Below are 23580 nucleotides of genomic sequence, written 5' to 3' on the forward strand. Positions count from 1 at the left end.
AAACATTGTCATTAAGGGGTATGTAGGTGGCTCAGTTGGGTGAGTGTCCAGCTTCAGGTCAGGTCATGATCTCATGGTTTGTGAGTATGAGCCCCACATTGAGTCCCCAGTCGGGGCTCTCCCCTGTCAGCACAGAGCCTGCTTCAGATCCTCTGTCTCCCTCTCTCTCTCTCTCTCTCTGCCCCTCCCCAGCTCATGCTTTCTCTGAATCAAAAATAAACATAAAAAAAAACAAAAAATAAATAAAACATTGTCATTAAGACAATTGCGTAGCATTTGACTTAGCATACGATACATGACAAGTAAAATCACCAGGCTCTGCTACATTCACTGCCCAAGGCAAAGTATTTTTGATTATATACTTTGATTTTATGCCATTATTGATATATTATAGCACAATAAACAACAATGCACTATCTTTAAGTGTGCTATTGGATGAACTTATATATAAGAATACACTCATGTAGCTATGATCCTGAGCAAGACAGAGATTATTTCCATTGTAGAAGGCTTCCTGTGTTCCTTCCCTTGGTCAGTAACCAAGGTGAGAAAAGTAGTTACTCCTTGCCAAAAATAACCACTGTTCTCACCCTTATAGTGTAGATTGATTTTGTATTTAATTCATATGAATTAGTTAAGAGTATATACTCTTTTTTTCCTGACTTCTTTCATTAAACTTTATGTCTGTGAGATTCATTCATGTTGTTATACATCGCAGTAGTAAGCAGATATTATCAAACAGTTTTGATAAAGTAATTTAAAAGTAATTTAAAAGCAATTTTTCCCATTTTACACCCTTTCTAGCACTGTATGAGAGTTCCATTGTTCTGCATCAACTTGCTAACTTGATAACACTTATTATTGTCAATTCTTTTAATTTTAGCCATTCTAATGGGTAATATAGCTATCTCATTATGATTTTAGTTTATATTTCCCTTATAAATAATAAAGTTGATCCATTTGCATTTGTAAATTAGCTATCAAATGCCCATTTTTGTGAAGTGTCTGTACAAGAAACAGAATCAACATTGAGGAGTAGGGAACTAGAGAAAGGAAAGAAGGGGAAAAAGGGAATTCCTGTAGAGGGAGGGAGGTATGATCACCCCCCTCACTGTACAAATCAGACAGAAGCAAGAATTTCACTATTTATCTTCATTTCTGCAAAGTCAAACATGTATAACCACTTATATATAAAGCTCCTAAAAATTATAACTGTTGTTGCTGTTTCTAAAGGACAAAGAAAAATTAAAGAAATCCTCCTGAATCTACGCAGGGGGAAGCAGGAGAAGAAATTTTCAAGAAAAACATTGTCGACAGCATTTTCAAAATAGTGGAAGAAGAGAGACTGGGACAAATATGGCACATGGGAGTTTGATGAGAGCAAATGAAAATGATTCTCCAGTGAGCCATTCCATCCAAGAGAACAAGTGGACTGGGTATGGAACCTTACTGTGTCGTTATTTTCCTGAACTTTCCTTCTCCAGCCCATCAATGCGGTGTCTATGCTAATTAGAAACTCAATGTGTCACTCCTTACCAGTCATAACTGCCATTTAATAATTTCAGGCTAGAAGTGAGACGTAGGTGCTGGAAGTAATGAAATAAACAGTATAGACTAGCAAACTGCTTTCCTAATTATTGAAGGAGAGAAAAAAAAATTGTTCTGGGTGAACAATAGGTTTGATTTCCAAGCTTGAGCCACATAAAAAGGAGACTGCCTGAAATCTTGTTCTGTGTATGTGTGTGTGTGTTTCCCTTGTATAGTCCTTTCAACTCTTTGGCCCTGACTTGCTCACAAGCAGCCTGAGCTGCCTCTTCTGATTAGATCTCCTCCCTCAGAGTTTCATTGCTTGTCTGAAGGCAGTGATGATTCCCTTGGGTTTAGCTGCCTATCTGCTGAGATGGTCACTTCCCCTGGTTCTGCCACCTCTTTGGTGTTAGTTACTTGCTTTCCCAGTTTCACTCGTGAAAATAGATTCTTGTATCCGAGGGAATGCTCAATCATTATCTGCTTTTATAAGATTTCCCATATCCCACAAAAATGTACAATGTCAGAGCCAACTGCTCATCTGGTACAAGCCCTTCATTTAGCAAATGCAGAAACTAATGCCTGGAGAGGTGAACTGAACTGAACTGCCTAGAAATTAGTGACAGCTAGGACTGGAACTCAGATAGCCAGGCCTCTGGGTCTCTGCATTTGCCTCTCATATTATGGTTACATTTGTTTTGCTCTTAAATGCCTCCCACTCTTCCCAAGCCTTGCCCCAACAACTTGTTTGCAGAAAGTAATATAGATTGGAATAATCATTTTATGGTTTAGAGTCTGTTCGGTAAGTACGGGTAAATCCAACCCTAGCTTCCACATATGGAAGGACCTCTGAAAATTTGCTTCCTATCTGGAGTGAGAGTTTTAGTTCCTCTATGTGGTTGCAGAAGAAAACCCACTTCAAAACATATGTATTTTATGCACAAAATACAATGGATATTTTGCTGAGTTATTCCTTAAATTTGCCTTGAATTTCGAGGCAGAACAGTATCCGCCTAGAATTATTTTTGAATTCTGAATTGGACAATTAATAAAAATGGCAGTTCTGAAGGTGAAGCTTGAAGCACATCAGATCATTTCAATTCAGCACTTCTTTAAGATTTTATGCATACCAGCAAAGTATATGGAATAGTCACCACCATTTTTTTTGTTTAATCATTGTGTACTTGCCTTGGTATTGAAGTTCCCGCAGTGGAGGGAATTATGGGTTGGGGAATAGAGTTATTTTAATAGCAAAACTAGTTCTTAGATGCTGTGGCAAAATAATACAACTCTGCATAATTAGAACCAGCGATGGACACCAAGGAGAAGGCGATAACTGAAGTGAGAAAGAACAAGGAGAAATACAGAACAAGTCACAGAATTGAAATAAAGTTCAGTTCATCTCATTATCAAACTTTGGTGCTACAGGAGGTGTTGTAAGTTTATACCCACAAACACTGCTTCCCCTCACTATTTTCTATAATATGACAAATAACCACAGTTTGAAGAAGACAATATAATATGAGGTGCCTCAGCTGGGAAAACATCTGCTGACCTGCATGTGAGTAATTAGGCTGGTAACCCCCTTAAACAAAGAAAGGATGGACACACTGAGTTCTTCCAGCCAAGAATCCTAGGCCCACAGGGTAACCATTAGCTTCCTCCTTCGGCTGGATTTTATTTCCCACAGATGGCTCCGCATCTGGATGCTCCCCAGTAGTTCAGCACATCTATTAAATTAAGGCTGTTGGCGGCTATTTCTTGAAACCCTTTAAAGAGCTGTTCCCTGGTGAACAGGGCAAATGTCACCTATAGCAGATCAGACTGTAGGTTACTATTTCTTCCTCAATTAACTACAGACAGTCCTCATTCCAGCTTCATAATGCATCTTGGGTAGTGGGACAGCCCAGGGCTCTCAAATAAAGGGACAAATAGCACTCTCTGCTTTGGAACTAAACTTTCAATGCATTCATTGGATTTCTTTACCTCTATAAAAAATGTGTGGGTCAGTTACGAGTATTGTTTCTATTTTCAAGATTATTGATTGTAACTTTGAAAATAAAGCAACTTCTCTCTCAAACAAATGGACAAATGAGATAGACTCTGCTGATTTTTTTTCTTAGCAAAGAATATGAGAAAAAAAGCCAAAAAGCAAAGATGGTCACTATTATTGTTTCTAAATATTGTTGTGATAGGCATAACTGATGTTCTGGTTTTGCTGTTGTGAGACTGCATTCCTGGTGCTGCATTAACACTGCCTTCACATTTATCTGAATGGCCAGCCCATTAGAGAAAGGCTCATCCACCCCATTCATTTCAGTGAGCATATGCGCAGCTTTGCGCAGGACTGGTTCTGACTGCTTCTATGGTTTTCCCTATTTAAGAGCTGAGTACTTGGCACGTTCAGTGTAAAACGCAGTCTCTTATTGCATAGCTTGGAGCACAGCAAAGAGCATTGGGTTGAGACATAAAAGAATGGAGAACCCTACTATGTTATTACTATGTGAACACTGAATGTGGCTCAAATATTCTAGCCTCATTTCCTTCATCTATGAAATGTGGATGAGAATACCTTTGAGGATGAATTATGTATGTGACAATGCATTCTGAAGTCTAATGTTCTATAGAAAGGAAGTGTCAGTATTATTACTGCTAGTGGTCATTCCTAGAAAATTGATGCTGCTAGTGAGTATGATCTTGAAGTTCTCACCTGCATAAGTGGGAACAATGAAGTCCCAAGGTCAGTGATGTTTGGGAAGTGCAGATTTTCAGAACCCAAATGGGATTAGAAAAAAGGAAAAAGTTCAAGGCGAGGAAACCAGTTATAAGTCTGTTGAGGGTGATCCAGGAGAGTGTATCTTGCCAATTGTTTGTTTTCCTTAATTTCTCTCTGCAACATTTTGAAGTTTTCATTGTATAGGCCTTACACATGTTTTGTTATAATTATCCCTAAGTATTTCATTTTTTGATGCTTTTATAAATGTATTGTTTATTGTTTTAATTTCTAACTTTCATCACTAATATACAGAAATATATTTGATTATTGTGTAATGTTCTTGTAGCCTCACCTTATGTTGAATTGTGTAACTCCAAAAAGTTATGTTAAACTTTTCTGTCTGTATTTTATTTTGCATAGCTTCTATTGCTATATTTTAAAGTTCATAAATTTTCCCTTCTGTTATGCCTAATCTGTTTGTTAATTCCCTGCAGTGCATTCTATTCTTGTATCAGGCATTGTGGTTTTTACATTCTATATGGGTTTTTTTTAAATATATTTAATGTCTCTACTTAACATGTTCAACCCTTCCTCCAGCTACTTGGCCATATGAAATATAGCTATAATAACTGTTTTAGTGTCCTTGAATATACTTTTATCATTTGAGTTATTTCTGGGATGGTTCGGTTTGATTAATTTCACTCCTCATTGTGGGTTATATTTTCCTTCTTCTTTGTATACATGGTAATGCTGGATTGGAATGCAAATATTGTGAATTTTACATTTTTAAAAGCTAGGTTTTTTGTATTGCTCTAAATATATTTGAATTTTGTTCTGGGATACAGAGCAGTTTCTTGTAAACAGTTTGATCCCTTTGGTTTTTGCTTTCATTTTCTCTCATCCAAGTACTAACCAGGTTCTACCCTGCTTAGCTTCCAAGATCAGAGGAGATTGGGAGTGTTCAGGGTGGTAGGACCATAGACTAGATCTTGCTTTCAAATTCTGTTAGAGAGCATCAGAATACACTTTGGTCTAAGACCGTTTTTTTTTTTCCTCCTTAGTACTCTCACAAATACCCCATGAGTTGTGATATTTTCTTCTCTGGCTTGTGGGAATGAAATTAGAAACCACTGCTACACTATGTGCACTCAGAAGATTATTTCCTCTAATCCTTTTGACTGGTTCTTCCCCAAGCCTCAGGTAGTTTTGTAACATGCATATACGAATTAGATTTGAGGGAGCCTCTCTTTAGAGAGTCTCTTTCTGTGTAAAACTCTCTTTGTGATCCTGTCTTATGAACCTCTAGCCACCTTGGTCTACCTGGGTCCTGTCTCCCTGCACCACAACTTGGGAACTTTCTCCAGGAAGTTAGCTGGGGAATCATACACTTCATCTCATTTGCTCCCCATTCTTCAGGGTTCCCTGTCCTTTATTGCCTAATATCTAATGTCTTGAAAACCACTGTTATTAATTTTTTTCAGATAGAAGGGTAAATCCATTCTGTGTTATTTCATCTTGTCTAGTCAAAAATTTAAGCAGCAAATGTGTTGGTACAACATCAATATCAAATTGAAGTCACCCTGAACAACAGCAGGAAAGGGATGGGGGAAACAGTTAGGTGTCCCTGTTTTCAATAGATAAGGAGTAAGTGGAATATTGGTAGGTAACAGTAATGGGGAGATGGAGAGAGTGGTTAAACCAAATGACACACATATCAATGAAAAGGGGTATTTATCAGGAGATGCTGGCCTTACCTCCTGATTCTGAAGCACTTGGAGTGAAAGAAAATTATGCCTCTCCTTAAGAGGCTGAAGAGAGTAAAGTTTTCAAGGAGAAGCCAGATTTCTGACAGGAAAGGAGGTGAAAGAAATGATCAATGAAGTTGGCAAAGGAGTTTGTTAATCCAAAAACAAGGTTTCTGAGACAGGAGTAGAAAGAATGAGAGAGGGGAAGACTGGATTGGGAAGAAACACAGAAGGGGCTGGAGAAGAAGACATGTGTCCAGGATGGTCACTTGGCATTGAGGAATGTGGAACATGGTGGGTGTAACCTGTTCAAGGCTGCCAGTAGGATGCACCCACCACACCTCAGTGGGCACCCAGCCATCCCAGGAGTTATATACAGCTTGCAAAGATTGCAGTGTAAGAAAGTCTCAGGAACAGATGAAGAAAGTGACTTTAATCTTTCTTCTAGGATCCTATTGATTGAGTGAATCCCAGCAAGAAAGCCTCAGCATCACGCAGGGAATTGACGTCTATGCAGTAGTAAGCAACCTGGTCTGAGGGTAAAGACCAGAGAGTAAAGATCTGAGTAATCACAGGGGTCCAGGAACAGAGCGGGAGCATAGTCTGCTATTTGCTAAAAGCTGGCAAGAAACTGGACTCTAAGCTACCAGGGAGCAAAAGAAAAAAGGGAAACATGATCAATCACACATTTATCTATAAAAACAAAACAAAACAAATACTTATTTAGGACAGACACAAATGTTCCCAATACGAGGACTGGATAGAAATATTTCTCATGTCTTTTCTCAGAATAAAAGAAGTATGTGATGTCCAGGTACAGTCATGTATCTCACAGAATTCATTATTAAATCATCTCATAATGTCAGTTAATTATTTGGCCTTTTAGTTCATATATATAAAGGAGTCCTTTCCAGTAATAGGAAATAAAGAGGGCTTCATCATGAGGCAGTAGAGTTCCCGGTCAGAGGCAGTTTTTATCAGCCTATAGGGTTTGGCATATAGACTAAGCTGCTCTCTATATATACATATATGGGTGTGTGTGTGTGCGTGTGTGTGTATAAAACCTTACCTAAAATCATGGAAACCATTTCAATTAATCTTTGAAACAACCAGAGAATATTATAAATAACTGAATGAATAGATTAAATACAAGTCAATTGATAATCAATTAGAATGAAAATAATAGTATAGCTCAAGTTAATGGGAAAATGGGATTTACCATATTTCATCAATTCAAAGATGTGTATTTTTTTTCAAATTTTAATATTTCTGAAATCACACTGCTTCTTAAAACAAAGTCTTAGAATGGCTGTCAGCATGGCAGTAGTTTGGTTAAGACTGCTTACACCAGGGGCGCCTGGGTGGCGCAGTCGGTTAAGCGTCCGACTTCAGCCAGGTCACGATCTCGCGGTCCGTGAGTTCGAGCCCCGCGTCAGGCTCTGGGCTGATGGCTCGGAGCCTGGAGCCTGTTTCCGATTCTGTGTGTCCCTCTCTTTCTGCTCCTCCCCCGTTCATGCTCTGTCTCTCTCTGTCCCAAAAATAAATAAAAAAAAAAAAAAAAAAAAAAAAAAAAAGACTGCTTACACCAATGGTTCTAAAATTGTGTCTGCTCCCTCACCCAAGCAGCACTAACATCACCTAGGAATCACAGAAATGCAAATTCACAGGCCCCACCCCAGACTTAACTAAAGCAGAAAACCTGATTCAGCAATCTGTGTTTTAATAAGACTCCAGGTGATTGTGAAAAACTCAGGTTTCAGAACCACGGGCTAGCATGCTTGAAAGAACATAAATGCATTAATATCAAAACGTACAGAATAGTTATCAGGGTTGGAAGAAAGTCAAGGGGACAATAATGAAGTACCCTTTTAATCTCTAAAAACCAAATGCTTGTGTTCTGGGAAAGAGGATAATTAGACATGTTTAGCAACATTCCCAAAGCTAGGCAAGCTCTACTTAATTGCAAAGCAAGTTTAGGAGCCCAGAATGAATGGTTTTTAGTTTACTTATGGATTTCTTTCAGAAATGCTATATCTTCAATGCACTTGATGGCATAAAGGATGATACTGTATGGAAAAGCATAGTCATAGCTAAGTAAAAAAGAAATTCAGATGAGTGAGACTATAAACGTAAGGGAGTTTTAAAAATATATCCACTTTTTAAAATATTTTTCTTTTCATGTATACATTTGGATGATAAGCTATAAAAAATTATGTTTCCTGGGGGCTGAATAAATTGTTCCAAGAAGTTTAAAATAAAAATTCTAAATGATAAGAAAACATAGTGTCAACTTAATTGGTTGCCTTTCCCTTTTTCCAAAGTATATAAAATAAATGGTGCATCTTACAATCTATGTGTCTTAGTTGGATGAAATATGCTAAGTCACATAAGTATTAGCCCCTGCTTGTTAGGACCCGTCTTTGCCAAGTACACTTTGTTTTAGGAAAGGTCCAAATTTTATAAAAAAAAATATACACTCCTGATTTGGCAGTTTCAGAGAGAAAGTGGGCAGGGTCAGAAAAGGAGAAATGAAAATTCTTAGAGAAACAAAACAAGTTTTCTAGGTCTCTAAATACCCCTAACACATTGTATACTAGAAGAAGGTACAGCACATTGGCCAAAAAAGTATGTTTTGGATTCCAATGATATCCTGACCCTATCATGAGGCCTTGGAAAACGACTGGATTTATAAACTCAATTTCATCTCCTGTAAAAGGGGGTAATTGTTTATAGGGTTGTAGTGATGGTTGAGGCAGATAATTCATAAGGAGTACCTATAGAATATCTATGCATAATAAATACTCAGGGATTAGGAGCTGATATAACTGCCTGCAACCTGCAGTGTAAACTTGCAGGCTGTTCTCAGGGCAGCTGCCCAAGGGGACCTACCCAACAGAACAACAAAGGGAAGCCCTTGGCTAGTGATTTAACTGCTTGAACCCAAATAGGGAAGGTCAACCCAGCTTTTATTTTGAGAAATAAAATTCTGAGAAGAATTTCAAAACCATTTTAAAACTCCAGAAAGTAAGTCAATTAAAGAGTCTTTCTAATCCAATGTTACATTATCAAAATGAAAATACTTTTTCATTAGGGAAAAACATTTCAGAGGTTATAATTCTTATTGATGGTTAGGATCTTTGAAGAAAATGACTAGTAGCCAAAGACAAACATATTTCAAAGCGGCTCACCCATCCCCGATTGAATCAACAAAGAAATCATTTTTCTTTCCTGAACCAGTGTCCAGATCATCACAAAAAAACTTGCATCGAATTCTCAGAGAGCCTCTTCCTTGATAAATAATGTAGGCACAGAAAGATAAAGAAAGCAGCTAGAAGGAGTGATGTCACACAGGTTTAGGATTTATTCTTTTCCTCTGTAGTATGTTGAACACTGTCATGAGGTTAGAAACTCAGAGTTGTGGGCTCTGATCTGAAAGACAGGAAGCATATATCCCTTTATCCAAATATTATCTGCCTCCTGAATCTTTTGCTTTGGTTATTGATCTAGTAGACTCTCTGAACTATAATTTTAAGTCTGTGAAGTCTAAAACAAATGTGCTTAAATCAGGTATGCTCATGCAAAATAGATTAAAAATAGATAGAGGTACCCACTGTCCTTCCTTTTTCTTTTTCTTTTTTTTTTTTTGTTGATTTTTTCCAATTTTTTTTTATTTTGAAAAGTTGTGAGAACCCACTGTCCTTCTTGTGAGTGTTACCAGGTTTGTAGATTGCCTAGGATGAATTTTTATCTCAATCCACTGTACCCCGGTCCTACTATTTCCTTATTTTCTCATTCTCTCTTGGTTAATAGTGAAATGATAGATATTATGAAAAAATAAGTTCACTATATATTTAAACCATGATGAAAAGTATACTCCTCAGAATGTTAATATGCTCCAAAGTCAAATACAGACTTTTATAAGAGAGAGTATGTTTTGGGTAGTGGACAGTATTGAAGATGAAGCTAATACTGTACCACAGTGTTATTAAACATGAGGTTACTTTGCCAATCCAGGGTGAGCTTCAGATGTGCCTATCCACAGGGTCACCATGGGTCTGAGGTCTCACCTCAGCTTTTCAGATTTAAAAACTTGTTTTAATGTATTTCATCAGGAATGACCATGTGCTCATGTCTGACTTATGTTAGCCAAACTCATAAGTGGCTGATTTGTAAACGTAAATGTGAGATTGCTTACAATGTGGAACATCTTTCCAGTGACCAGAGCTCTTGTGCCAGTTCCCCATAGTGTCCCTGTTTTCTATATTAAGATACCCTATTAACACAATAATTAAGCAGAAGGTTGTTTCTATGTTACAGAAATAGTTACCCTATTTCTCAAGGATGGCATTGAGGCATTTTATATCTCATTTTCCCTGTAGTCCCTTCCTTGTCCAATACCAATGATGTTTATTAAATTAAAGCTATTATATATCATCCAAGGTATAGTCTACCTAAGAACACACCTATTAACCAGGACACACATTCCAATCTCCTATGCACAATTTCTTTGTAAGAATCAGGACACTGATTTAAATACATGTTGGTTTCTGTTTCCACTAGGAGCATATATATATAAACCGTCTTCCAATGAAAGTCACTTTGCTGATACTCTTATCTGTGTGTTCTATTGTCACTAGTTTCGGTTTCAAAATATTACCTTTTTCTCCTTCCCTCAAATTTTGATTCAGATATACTATATGATATTCCTAACTATAGACTATACAGAATCTTGGGATCAAGTCTTCTCTTATTGGAAAAGATTTACTTTAAAGACCACTGAGTCCAACCTCTTGTCTTATGCATGAATCCTCTGGGGCATGTCAGCCTTTGAGGTCTTTTGGAGATTATTTATTTATGCATACTTATGGGAAAACATCATATTTCTGCTGAACATGAAATCCACCAAAGACATAAACTCACTGTAAAATTAATTGCTTTTTCCCCTCAAATAATATATTCACCATGAAGTTTCTGACTCTTCAGTTAAATGAGAAAGGAACCACAGTTTCTTTCCAGCTACCTGCCTTAATATGTTTTCCTGTTTGGGGAAGCTGTTTTAAAATAAAAAGTGTCCTGTTGTCAATATTTTCTTCCTGAAATTAACTGCTTTTGAAGAGAAAGCGAGTGCCAATGTTTGAACCAGCACTGACCCCCATCAGTCAGGCAGTCTGGCCAACTCATTAGGTCCTGAGGGAAGTTTGAATTAAGGATAAGTAACACAGATGAACCAGAAGTCAAGTCTTATGGCCAATGAGGAGCTAAAGTGATCATTTGCAAACAGCACCATCCTAGAGCTCCCTGCCTGAGGGTCACCTAAGAGACCTTAGAAATGGAACACATCAATTCAAGGAAGAAGTACTTAGATGTTGGCCATATGGATTATTTAGAACTGCTTTGATTTGTTAGATTGACACACAGTTACAGAAGACAGAGACAAATGCAGATGAAAGTGGCAAAATCAGAAACCTATTGCTCCGTGGGAGTACAAAAGACAGAGGGGGAAATATGGCTCACTTGCTTACTTTCTCTTCTCTCAGGTCCCAACCAAAGGAAAGACTTTGAAATGTCGGAAAGAAAAGTCAGTTGTATTTAACATATGTATTTAACATATGTCTGACTCTTTGGCATTCTACTATCTGAGAAGGGAAAAAATGTGAGCTCCACAAAGTAGAGTAATATCATTAATATTTACAGTTTGTGTCAATATAATATATGCATTGTGGGCAACTTTTATTAATCCGAGTAGTGCTAAATACTGGACATACAAAAATACAGGTGGCCTGATTCCTTTCTCTAAGATGGTGGTGTAGTGAGGGAGGAAACATGATTACCCTGGGATGGAGTACATGAGAGAGTAAGATTAAGACAAAGGTGCTCTGCAAATCCAGAGGTTGACTGACTTAGCTTGCAGGGTATCTAAGAAGGGGTTTTGTGAGAGATGTGTTGCTCCCCCCTCCATATTTTTAAAAATGAACTTTATTCTGTAGAACAGTTTTATGTTTGCAGGAAAAAATGCAAAGGTAAGTACAGAGCTCTCCTCCATTCTGCACCCAGTTTCCCTTATTATTAACATTTTACATTAGTATGGAATATTTGTTACAACTGATGAACTAATATTGATATATTATTCACTAAAGTCCATAATTTATTCAGATTTTCTTAGTTTTTACCTAAAGTCCTTTTTCCTATCGAGGATCCCAAAGGGGAAACCACATTACATTTAGTTGACATGCTTCTTAGGCCCCCTTTGCTTCTCAGTTTCTCAGACTTTCTTTGCTTTGATCTTAGAAAGTTATCAGGTTTACTGGCCATTTATAGAATGTTCTTCTTTGGGGATTCATCTAATGTTTGTCTTTTTTTTTAATTTTTTAATGTTTATTTATTTATTTATTTATATTTTTTGAGAGAGAGAGAGAGAGAGAGCGCATGAGCATGGGAGGGGGAGAGAGAGAGGGAGACACAGAATCTGAAGCATGTTCTAGGCTCTGAGCTGTCAGCACAGAGCCCGACGTGGGGCTCGAATTCATGAACCATGAGGTCATGACCTGAGCCAAAGTCCGACACTTAAACCACTGAGCCACCCAGGCACCCCTTATCTAATGCTTTTTTTATGATTAGCCTGGGGTGATAGTTTTTGACAGAAGGACCACAGAGGTAAATTGACATTTTCATCTCACCACATAAAGGGTGTATATCATCAACATAACTTATCACTGTTAATGTTCACTTTGATCACCTGGCTGAGGTACTGTTTGTCAGGTTTCTCCACTGTAAAGTTGACTTCCAACCCCCAGTTACACTCCCTCTCCTTAAGGGTAGAGTATATACATCATTAATTGAAATTCTTTGCAGATTAATCTCTCCTCTCCCTTTATTTAGTTATTTAATCATTTACTCATAGTAAATCATCAGTATGAACTCATAGACATTTATCTTATACTTTGAGTATTCATCCAATGTTACTTGATTTTGTTGTTCAAACTGTTCCAACTTTGGCCATTGGGAACTCTTTCAAGTGACTCTTTTGCCCCTTTGGCATAATCTCATCATTACACTTTTGTTTTGTTTCTATTTTCACGTTTTGAGCACTTTCTTATACTCTGAAACTCCAACACGCTCCAGGCTCTATTTCCTGCCACTCTTCTATCTTTTTAAAGATAAGTATAGTCAGTACTGCTATCAACTTGTTTGAATATATAAATTTGCTCCATTATAATTGTTATATTAAAGAATAATTTGTGCATGACACAAACTTAGTCTTTGTTTACCTCCACTGAGGAGACACAGAAAACTGTACTCTGCTGACATGTGCTGCATAAAAATAACAAAATTAACACATGCACACACCTCAAACATCTAGCACCTGCCTCAGTTTACTGTGCGTTAAAAGCTACACCCATTTATGTGTGGTGTTACATCCAATTTCATATAACCCCCTTCTGCTGTTTCTGATAACTCATAGACTGCAGATCCTCTGTCCATTTCCACAAGCAAGTTTTAGGTCTTTTCCAAGTGTGTAGTGCCATATTTATTGTAGTATTTGTGTTCTTCTTAACCCTGACATATATAAAGCTATGCTGTTGTTTTTATTGGGATCCTCTCTTATATTTATATTCGTCACTTGGGAAGTTTTTGAGTGCTGTGCTCTGAATCCCATTTTGGGGGATTTTTAAGGTACAGTTTTTCACAGAAGTGTGTTTTAGGAACATACATGTTATATAATGGCAGAAATGACTGTAGGTGTTACTTACTGAAACGAGAAAAAAGTGTGGGCAGAGAAGGCACAGAGCTTTGAAACAATGATATATATGGTGTACTTTGCCTCATTTTGTGTTGTTGGAGTATAAGAGGTAGTGAATTGAGGCCAACAGGAAAATAAGAGCAGAAGCAAGAGAAAGCATTTGTTACACTAAATTTGGACATTAATCCTATAGCTATTAGAACTTCCTCTAAAAGTTACGAGCCTTGAAATGACATGTACGAATCTGCATTTGTGTAGATTTCCCTATTTTCTGAAGCAGATAGATTAGAGAGGGGCAAGAACCTACTCTGGAAGATCAGGAGGCTTTTGCATATGATTAAGGCCCAGAATATGGCAGTAGGAACTATAAAATTAATTGAAATAGAAAGACTAATGAAGTATTTATAAGATACATTTGGCAAGGCTTAGGAGTGTTTGAATATGGTGGGTGGGGTGGAAAGCAATTAGGGGTGGTGAGAAGCAGTAGAAACCTCCTAGATTTCTGACTTGAACACAATGGAAGATGGTCATCCCACTAACTGCAACTGAGATATAGCAAAAGGAAAATTCTGGTAGGGGCTTTAGAGTGGAGGATGTGATTGGTGGATTAGAGTTAAAAAGCCCGGTACAGGACAATTTTAGATATACAGGTAAAGCTGACCTGGCACACACCTGGATATTTCAGTCTGACGTTTGAATTAATAACATGTGACCAGTAGCTTGGAAAAAAACCACTTAAGAAACAAATGTTAACAAGGATTTGTTTTGCTCATTGTCTTTTCAGGTAACTGGCTCCTTTTCATTCTTCAGGTGTTAGCTTAAATTCACCTCTTCAGAGAGACAGCTTTCTTGAAAAACTCCTGTCAAAATCCTCAATCATATGCAAGTAATTACTTATAAAGGGAGTGAGGGAGTTGTAACAGACAGGAGAAAAAGCTAAGAAGATCTGTATCTTAGCAAAGATCCTGTAAAAGGTAGTTCCAGGTGATCCACCAGAGGAACGCAAGAGTGTAAGTTGTGTCTCAGACTATCCCATCCCAAGGCAAGAGAACTGGCTTTTCATAATCCCCAACTTGACACTTATTGGTTAACCACTCGCCTGAGATGAAGACTTTAAAATTCTAAAGTGTCCTGGGCAAAGCAGCTCCATGGCTCAAGGACCAGCCAAAGAAATAAGCTAAGAGTATACTTTTCACACACTAGAGGAGAGCAACAGCCAAAACAGAAAAAGAAGGAAGGAAGAAAGGAAGGAAGGAAGGAAGGAAGGAAGAAAAGAGAAAAAGAAGAGGAAGAAGAAGAATGGGAAGGGGAAGGGGAAGAGGAGGAGAAGGAGGAGGGAAGAAGAGGAAGGAAGAGGAAGAAGGAGGAGGAAGAAGAGAAGGAAGAAAGAGGAGGAGGAGGAGGGGTGGGGAGAAGGAGAAGGAGAAGGAAAAGGAGAAGGAGGAGATTTGAGATGATCTGAACAGAACAAAAATATTGTAGACCAGAGGTCAGCAAAGAATGTCTCTCAGACCAGATCCAAGTTTCTGTCTGTCATTAATTTTGTGATGTAATTTACATACCATAAAATTCATCTGTTTAAATTGCACAATTCAATGGTTTTTACTATATTTATAGAGTTGTGTAACCATCACCACACTCTAATTTTAGAGCATTTTAAGAATTAAAAAAAAAAAGTTTATACCCATTTCCTGTCCCTCTCCACTGCCTCCTTACCTGCCCCAAGCACAAGGTAATCATTAATCTACTTTTGTCTCTGTGGATTTGCTTATTGTGGACATTTTACATAAATGGGACAATATATTATGTGATCTTTGTGACTGGCTTCTCTCACTTAGCAAAATGTTTTCGAGGCTCGCCCATGTTGTAGCATGTATCAATATTTCATTCCTTTTTATGGCTGGGCAATATTCCTGTGCATTGATATACCACATTTTATCCATTTAACAAATGTTTATCCACTCACTAGTTGATAGACATTTAGGTTGTTTCCACTTTTTTTGATATAAACAATGATTCTATGAACAAGTATACAAGTTTTTGCATGGATATATATTTTTTTCTCTAAGTTTTACTGATATATAATTAACATATAACATTGTGTTAAGTTTTAGGTGCACAATGTATTGATCTGATACACTTATATATTGCAAAATGATATTAGCCATAGCATTAACACCTGCATCACATCACAAAATTGCCTTTTTTGTGTATGTTGAGGACATTTAAGATTTACTCTCTTACCAACTTTCAAGAGTGTAACGGACTATTATTAATTATAATCACCACACTGTACATTAGATTCCCAGAACTTATTCATCTTATAATTGAAAATTTGTATCCTTTGACCAATATCTCCCCATTTTCTCTGACAACCAACCCCTGATAACCACCATTCCTCTCTTTGTTTCTATGAGTTTGGCTTTGTTAGACTCCACATACAAATGGTATCATATAGCATTTGTTTTTCTCTATCAGACTTGTTTCACTTAGCATAATGCCCTCAAATTCCATCCATGTTGTTGAAAATGGTAGGATCCTCTTTCTCATGGCTGAATAACATTCCATTTTGTATATATACACCATATCTTATTTATCCATCTATTGATGGTCTAATGATCATCATCTATTGATGATACTTCACCTGTTGTTTCCATACTTTGGCTATTAACACTACTGCAATAAACATGGGAGCGCAGATACCTCTGTAAGATCCCGTTTTCATTTCCTTTGGATATATATATCCAGGAGTGGGATTGCTGATCATATGGTAGTTTTATTTTTAAATTTTTAAAGGAAACTCCATGCTGTTTTCCATAGAGGCTGTACCAATTTCATGGACATATATTTTCACTTCTCTGGAGTAGATACCTTGGAGGAGAATTGCTCATTCATATGGTAATGTGTTTAATAATTGAGGAACTACTAGACTTTTTTACAAAGGGGCCACACAATTTTACATTCTTACCAGCAAGACTCAAGGGTTTCAATTTCTGCACGTTCTTGTCAACACTTGTTATTGTCCGTCTTTTTTATTATAGCCATTTTAATGGGTGTGAAGTGGTATCTCATTGTGGTTTTGGTTTTCATTTCCCTAATGATTAATGATGTTGATGTGCTTTTAGCTATTTGTATATCCTCTTTGGAGAAATATCTATTCAATTCCTTTGCCCATTTTTTTAATTGGGCAAAATGTTTTTGTAAATAAAGTTTTATTGGAACAGAGCAATGATCACTTGTTAGGTACTGTCTACAGTTTCTTTTGTGCTACAATTGGAAGAGTTGAATAGTCACAACAGAGACCATATGGCCCACAAAACCTGAAATATTTGCTATCTGTCCCATTATGGAAGCAAGTCCAATATCCCCTATTCCCATTCCAGGAATGTGTCTCTAGAGGGTAGAGCAGTGGCTACCCTTTCACCTCTTGCCCAGTGAAAAAGTTTCCATGGGAATACTTGGAGCTGCTTTCCCAGAGTTCTCAAGGGCAAGGTGTGTGGGTTGTGGAAGTGTTTCCTGAGGTGCAGATGTAGGATGATGTATATCTTACTCAAGGGAGTCACCTACATGAAGTGAGTTGGCTTCAGCAAGTAAAGGCTAGCAAACAGCACCAGATTCCCAGGGACTGAGTAAAGAGACACTAGACTGGAACAGAGCTGTATATGCTAGGGTCAGGAAACTGGAAGAGCAGAGCTCAAGAGAGCGCCTCCAAGGGCCTGCCATCACTCTTTCCAGAGAGTCAACTTCAATCATCTCCATAGCCCAGAAGAGAAGAAGTAACATAGCCATGTACACATATTCCTACTCTGTACCTCTCACCATACCACCTCTGTCCACACAGACAGGGAGCAAAACAGCAAGAGCTACAGCTGGCAATGAAGCGAGCAGAGGGGGAGCCCGCTGTTCCCTCCCCAGGCTAGCTAGTACCAGTGCAGGGCCCATAACTTGTATCTGGAGATTCTATTATTACATGGTTCTGGACCTCGGTTTTTCTGAACTGAGGCAGTGTTTGTGACTTAAAGGGTCTCTAGGCCTTTCTATTACCTTAGAGTGATTTGTAAAATCAGGAACCTGCCTAGGTTTATTTTCAGGGGAAGGGACAGTCTGCTCACTTTAAATAATGTGAGCAAGAGGGACAAAAAGCAGTAGACTAATACTTTGATTACATCAGAAGTTGTGCTTGTTCAACATATTCGTCACGCAAATATGTGACATTCTAGCTCTACATTACGTATAAATATTTGCCAAATGGGTTAAAGACTACTTGGTACATAAACAAAATAAAATGCAGGAGTTTCCCCATTGCAAAACAAAATGCCAGAGTTTTGTTCTATTTAGGAAGTCCGTGGCTCAGTTGATGTCCTTATTGTATACAGTCGCTCTCCATATAAGATCATGCAATAGAACATACTGTTTTATTAGATCAAAGTCACCTCTCTTTGGAAGTCTTCCTTGAAATCCCCTCCACCCCTTCCCAACTCCAAGGTAGGTCATGGTTCCTTCTCAGTGTTGCCAAAGCACCTGGAACCTCCCTTTATTAAAGCTCATATCATTTTGTAATATATTTGTCTGTTTTCTTGTCTGCCTTTCCTGCCAGCCTGGGAGTTGCTTAAGGACAGAGAGCATATCTTGTTCACTGATGTGTTATAGCATAGGGACTGTCATAGAGTAAGTGTACTCGATCAGTATTTATTTAAATATTGCTTAATTAACTCATTAATGTCAAATGAAAAATGACTAGATCTAGCCACTGGCTTCCCTCTCCAAATGTCCCCAAAACTGACTGTAATGTGCCCAAGAAGAGTGGGGCATGGGGAGCAAGCCGCACAGATCCACTCCTCCTGATAAGGGAGAAAGTGACTCATTACAATCTTCTTCATAGCATATTGATCAATGATAGATCAGCATACTTCATATTCCACTGAAAGTCACACAAAAGCCTTTTTCCCTTTAGCTGTTCCTACATTTTTGAAGTGAAGTTGGATAAAGCAACTCCTCTCTATGCCTTTGAGCAGCTTTAATTGATGTGGATCACTGACCAATTGATGTGGATGCAGCAATCAGTATCAATTGGAAGGCAGCTGAAGTAAGAGGATTGGCCATCCTGCAGTCTGGTTTGCCAATTCCATATAGCTAGAGCCTGGGCAATTGATCTTTGCTGCTTTAAATGATCAAACTGCAACCTATTCAAGATACACATGGTTTCAAAGGCTCCCAAATGCTGATGTTGGACACTGCTAAAAGGGGAATAATGAGCCTAGCACCATTAAAGTTGGAGTCAATTAGCAGAGTCAGGAGACTGACATTTTGTGTTTCTAAGTATAATTTGCATCCTTTGTATCTATAATAAAACCTTAGTGATTTTCCTGTAGCTTGATCATTCCCTGAGGAGTCACATTTGTGGCTTGGCGGAGTAGTGTGGAATGACATGAGCAAAACCATGAGGTTACTGCCCCCAGAGGTTTAATGCCATCCCTAAACTTCCACCATTCATGCTTCCAAAGACTGCTTTCTCTGAGCCAGCTTTCCTAGGGTATATTTGCAGCACATTATGTCTAAAGGCAGTGATAATGTTATTTGAGGACAAAAAGTTCAAGTGGCCAAATAAATGTGGAAAACTCTGTATTAGATAAAGAGGTCTCTTGGTTTCAGGACTTTTTTGAGTTTATGTATACTATGCACTATGCATTATGTGTACAAATTAGGAATCTCTAAGGGAGACATACATTAACCAAAAATTTTGCCAATTAACTTGGTAGTGAAACATCTAGCGGATTGTATTCTGAGGAACATACTCCAGGAAATGCTGATTTATAGAAACACTCCAGGAGTGGCTTCACGTTCTGTCCCCAAATCCTTAGTGTGAAGGAGGTGCTTTTTCTCCTCCACTTTTTTTTTTTTTAGTTGTTAAGTGTTTACTTATTTTTTAAAATAAACACTATATGTTAGGATAATTTTAGACTTACAAAAATGTTATGAAGGCACTACAGAGGTCGCCTATAGCCCACAACCAATTGACCCCATTGTTAACATCAGACACATTTGTCACAACAAAGAAAGCAACACTGATTCATTACTATTAACCAAAAACCATTATTTGGTCATCACTAGTTTTCCCTCATGTTTTTTTTCTGTATCCCAACCAGGATACCATTTTACATGTTGTCATCATGTCTCTTGAGTCTCATCTCTCTGACAGTTTCTCAGACTTGCCTTGTTTTTGATGACCTTGACAGTTTTGAGGAAAGTACTTTTAAAAGCAATAGAAATCAGGGATGCATAATGAACTAGAAACCTTCTGGAGGGAAAGAGGATGAAGAAAGTTTGTAAGGGCAGGGAAAAATGCAAGAAAATGAAAGGGCAAGAGACAGTTTATTGACTCCTCAGTTTTACAAGATCAACTCTGCCCATAAACTAATTTTGTGGCATATGTATATGGAAAAGATAAATGCAAATCACATTTTAAAAACTTACGTCATTCATATATATCACATCATATTATTTTTTCCTAAAATGCTGCTTGGTGTAGTTCAAAATATAAAAAAAAGCAAATATCAAACCAAAAGATAAAACTCAGTAACATTTATAACTAAGAAAATAAAAAATGGCTTAAGATGACCAGCAGGAAGGAATGTGAAGTATACAAGTAGCAAAGATATTTTCCATCAGTATGTCAGTCATCTGACTTAAATTGATAGCTTTTGAAGCACTTTTTGTTCCCTTCCTCTTTCTCAGAAAGGGGTAGGTTTGAAGCTGGGGAAACAGGAAAACTCTTAGGAGGATTGGATCTTTGCTTCCTGGGCTCGGTTTGGGGAAGGGGAAAACAATGACTCCTAGTGATAATTTTTCCCTTTCCCAAACCAAAAAAGTACATTTTCCCTTTTACTGGCTGGACTGCACAGACTCTCAGAAATCCATATGCAAAAAAGGCTAAGATATGGTTTATTGGGCCCAGCGTAATCACTGATTATAGTAGTGAGCAATATGTACAGAGAGACCAGGACCTGGTGGCCATGGACCAGAGTACAGTTTCTTAGGGCATTGAAAGGACTAAGATCTGGTGCAGATGAGGTGGAAGATATTAGTTGCTGTGGGTGGTTAGTGTACAAGCTAAACTGTTGTAACAAAGATTAAAAATACACTGGCCCACCAAAACTAGAAATGATCTATCTCTGTATTATATAATAGTCCAAAGGTGGGCAGGCCAATGAGGGAAAGTGGTCAATTCTGCCCTTTTCAACAATGGGACCAAAGCGGCTTGTCCTACCTAGTTCTTGCTATTTCCCTGCTAACAGAAGACAAAGAGCCACATAAGAGCATAACCAATCATTGTATGGACAAGACCTTAAAAAAGCACACACCATATTTACACAAACACCACCAGTCTGAACTTAGTCACATGGCTACATATAGCTGCAAGAGAGGCTATGGAATGAAGTCTTTAATTGGGTGGCCATATGCCCAGCTAACATTCTATTACCATGGCAGAAAATAAGAACAAATACTATGAAATAGCTTGCTATCTATAGAAGCTATTTGCTCATTCTGCATTCTCCTTTGTCCTAGTTAATAAAAGTGCAATATTGTTTAAGGAATCAATGGGCCCAGCTAATTGCTTATTTTTCAGCCTCTCTAGCAGTTAGGGATGCCAGATGACAGTTCTAGCCAATGAGAAGAAAAACAAAAGTCTGCTGGGGTTTTAGATGAAGCTTTTGCTTCACTGCTAAAGGAGGATAGATACAGCTAGTACTGTTGTTCCTAATTCTCCTTGCCTGAGATGCAGATGTGATGGTTGGAGCTGCTGATATTAAATTATGCCCATGAGGAAAGCTGTAGAGAACGGCAGAAGCATCTACCCTGACATCAATAAACTGATAGACCAATGCTAACAGTTGTTACCCTTAGACTTGTGACATGTGAGAGAACACCTTCCCTGCTTTTTAAGCTTTTTGTTTTTTTTAGTTTCTTCCAAATAATGTTTTTGCTTCTAAAAATACTTCATTCAGATAACATCTTCCACAAGACTTCTGGTGTCGTTTAGTGACTGTAAGCCCAGATTTAGGCATTAGAATTTCTAGATTTAAGTCCTGGATGGACCACTTACTCTTTAAATGATAGTAGGCAAACTACTCAACCTGTCTGTGCTTCACTTTAACTATATAAAAAATTATGATGAAAGTAGTGTCAATTTCATAGATTTGTTGTCAGGATCAAATGACATGGTATATGTAAAGTACCTGGAACATAGTGCTCAGTAAGGTACAATTGTTGTAGAAATATTTAAATCCAAATCAACTAACCAGGCTCTACCTCGACTGGGTGGGGAAAGTGACACCCCTGAATTTCCAAAAGCACATACAATAGTGAATCCCCTGAAGCCCTACCTGTTTGGACGTATTGGGGAGTTGAGGTCCAGCAAAGCACCTAGGCATGAATGCCACTGCTACACAGATGGAGTCGCCTCCTTCTTAAACCTTGCAGACTGGAGATTTGATTACTGCTTTCTTTTTTCTTTTGGGCTGAGGCCTCCATTCCCTTTCAGCCTTTTCCTTCTATTGAACCAACGTCTTTAAAGCCAAAACCTAGAGGTGATGGTTGCAATACTGAAGGTGAAGAAGGGGAAAGGTTGAAAGATAGTTTTTCTTAAAAATTGAAAAAAAAAAATCTTTCACCTTTCTCTGTTGTCAGAAAATGATTATAATTGTCCTATCTGTAAAAGAGTCTCTGAGATTTTCTTATTATGGTTTCCCCCCTAGTTTTAGAAAACAAGGCAAGAGGGTAGACCAGGTAAGCCAAATCATGTTGGTAAGGTAGGTCAGAGATACAATTAGTATGGTTGGTTCAAATATACTTATTTCTTCATCCAAAGTGAGAGTTAAATAACCAAGTAGTGACATTAGTTTCCTCTCTCCCTCCAAATCAATTAAAATATACATAGATCATGTAACTTTTGCCTTCATGCACCCTTGTACATACCTCACCAAGATTGGTATATGCCATGTCATTGCTATCAAATGGTTCAATGTTGTACATATAAAGTTAAACAAAATTTCTTAAAGAATTGAAATACAAAAGAACAACAAATGTTCCAAGTGAAAAAACATTCAATAAATTTTATAATTTTTATAAACTATGAAAGTATATTAAAAGTAAGTATATTATTCTGTCCTGCAATTATAATTCTTTGAAAAAGAACTAAAAAATAATGTCACTGAACACCCAGAACCCTTCAATATAGCACATAACTGAAAGATTTTTCACTGTTCCCCAAAGAACTCATTTTTCTTGTCTAATAGATGAGCATAATTATAATAAAATTCTCCACAAATTTGTTTTGACTGTCTGCTACCCAATGTTCAGTTCTCCCTTGCATACCAAAGAAACGGTGTTCTTAGGGAACCCAAAGACCTATGTCAAGAAGACATGTAACACATAAATACAAATTTTCTGCTGAGTCAAAGTTGTATAATCTACTTTATATTAAAACTCCCAAAGCAAAATTAAAAAGTTTTAAAATAATTGCATTTATTCCTTAAAAATGAAAGGTTAAGAACACCAAAATTATATCAAGCATCTTTTCTGACCACAGCAGTATGAAAATAGAAATCAATTGCAAGAGAAAAAAAAAACACAAACACTTAGAGGCTAAACAACCAATGGGTCAATGAAGAAAGAGGAAATAAAAAATACATGAAGACAAATAAAAATGAAAACTCAACAGTCCAAAATCTTTGGGATACACCCTTCTAAGGGGAAAGTTTATAGTGATACATACCAACCTCAAGAAACAAGAAAAATCTCAAATAAACAATCTAACCTTATAGCCAAAGAAACTAGAAAAAGAACAAAAC

Source organism: Panthera leo, chromosome B3, assembly GCF_018350215.1.
Source record: "Panthera leo isolate Ple1 chromosome B3, P.leo_Ple1_pat1.1, whole genome shotgun sequence".
Lineage (NCBI taxonomy): Eukaryota > Metazoa > Chordata > Mammalia > Carnivora > Felidae > Panthera > Panthera leo.